Source organism: Cardiocondyla obscurior, linkage group LG23 (genome assembly GCF_019399895.1).
Source record: "Cardiocondyla obscurior isolate alpha-2009 linkage group LG23, Cobs3.1, whole genome shotgun sequence".
Lineage (NCBI taxonomy): Eukaryota > Metazoa > Arthropoda > Insecta > Hymenoptera > Formicidae > Cardiocondyla > Cardiocondyla obscurior.
In genome coordinates, this window is record NC_091886.1 from 125,196 (window position 1) to 127,230 (window position 2,035).

A 2,035-nucleotide genomic window follows, 5' to 3' on the forward strand; every position below is an offset into this window, starting at 1 on the left:
GCCCACAGATCAATGGCCCACCGTTCAATGGCCCACAGATCAATGGCCCACCGTTCAATTGCCCACAGATCAGTGGCCCACCGTTCAAAAGCCCACAGATCAGTGGCCCACCGTTCAATGGCCCACAGATCAGTGGCCCACTGTTCAAAAGCCCACAGATCAGTGGCCCACCGTTCAAAAGCCCACAGATCAGTGGCCCACCGTTCAAATGCGACTTTTATATCATATACAGGGTGAATCAGAAAATGGAAGTGCCACTTACCATATAAGACTAGTTACCGCAAAATATTAATTTAATATTATTATTTATTTGTGGACGCGTTGTTTATGGATATTACTTTGTGCGAGGCAGTCAGCGGCAGGATAGAATAAAAATAGTAATTAGGAAGTAGGTATTATGCATAGTGTACAGCATAGAAAATTAATCTTATTTAACAATAATTTATTACGTTGAATTTTATAATGTACTGTTTGTTACAGGTATAAAAATAGATTTAACGAATTTTAAAATTCGTTGCGATATAAAAAAATAACTGTATACATATATTTTGATATTTTTTAATAATCGGGAAAAAAATTAACTTACTAACTACACATTCATAACCGATAAGAAAAACAAAAGAAATCGTTACGACAAAAGTATTCACACGCAGCCGATACACATTAGAGTTCGAGTTACATCACGTTCTACGCTTGTAAATAAAATAATAGTATCTAAAGCTATAACGTATCACACTGTATCTAAGTCCATTTTGCAATCTATAAGTATTACAACTGCATGCTCGAATACTAAAAAATAAAACAAGTTACATCAGAATCTCTGCTACATTACAACGGTTTGGTAAAGCGCACTTTGGCATAATCGGATAAAAATATGTTTTACAACTACACAGTCATAAGCGACGAAAAGATACAAAAGCAACCGTGTTCGAGTTACATCACGTTCTACGCTTGTACATAAAATAACAGTATCTAAAGCTATAACGTATCACAGTGTATTTCAGTCCGTTTTGTAACTTATATGTATCAGAACTTTGTTCAAAAATAACAAACATCAGTATAAAGTTATGTGGTATCTTTTCCGCACGAAGTAACACGCCTAAAGATTTTATCTCTTAAATCTAAACATATTTTTACATAAATATGCTGTAATGTCTTATGGTTTTCTAATCCTTATGTAGGTTTCATACGGGTCGTTGCATATGGGACAACGCTTAGCTTCCAAACGTTTGATACATGTAACGCAACAGGCAAGATGTCCACAAGGTACGAAAGCATGTGTGCGCTCGTTAGTAAGGCATACCGTGCATATGTCTGAAGAAGATTTTGCTTCTGATGGACTTAGAGTTTTCGTTACATTCCAGTCTACATTTCTCGTTTGCAATTCCAAATGTGACATCTTCCTTCAGCAAAGGCTCGGCACTTCGGTGCGCCGTATTTCAATACTAAAATTGTAATTTAATTTTAGACTCAACTACAAAATTCTTTGTACAAAAGTTATTACCTTGCTCTTTTCCATAAAACGACATCGTACCGTTTGTACTGCCTCGTGATATTTCTTGAGTCCTTAATATAACGAGCAATTTTTAAACGACACTGGCAAATACAACAAGGATAACGTAGTATTCACAGCAAGCAATAACTACGACACAAGCAGCATTTACGACATATAACAAAAACAGAATTTACGAGTAGTACAACATAAGCGATCAACACATGTCCGTATTTTTGGTTAGAAAACACGTGGCAGTGAGATCGCGCGGAAAATGTGCATTAAGCTTGATACGCAATGCACGGTACACGCAATAAAAGTGAAAAATACTATTGGTCGAAACGAACTTCTCCACTATTGGTTGTGCCTCTGCATTGTGTGTTTCCCGCGCGATCTTACCTCCACGTGTTTCCTAACGAAAGATACAGACGCGTGTTGGTCGCTAATGTCGTACCACCTTTGTTTAGTTGCTTTTGTCGTTTAATTTTTATATTGAAAATTGTGCTATTTGCTTTTGTCGTTTAATTACCGATCAAAAAGTTT

General features: G+C 36.6%; 1 long non-coding RNA gene across 1 annotated transcript; it reads right to left on the minus strand.

Moving 5' to 3' along the window:
- Positions 1–407: 407 nt before the first annotated feature.
- Positions 408–1,701, minus strand: LOC139111176 (uncharacterized). Its single transcript, XR_011547160.1, has 2 exons — positions 1,505–1,701; positions 408–1,445 (listed from the first exon to the last, which is right to left on the minus strand). It is a non-coding gene; the product is annotated as an uncharacterized lncRNA (long non-coding RNA).
- Positions 1,702–2,035: the final 334 nt, after the last annotated feature.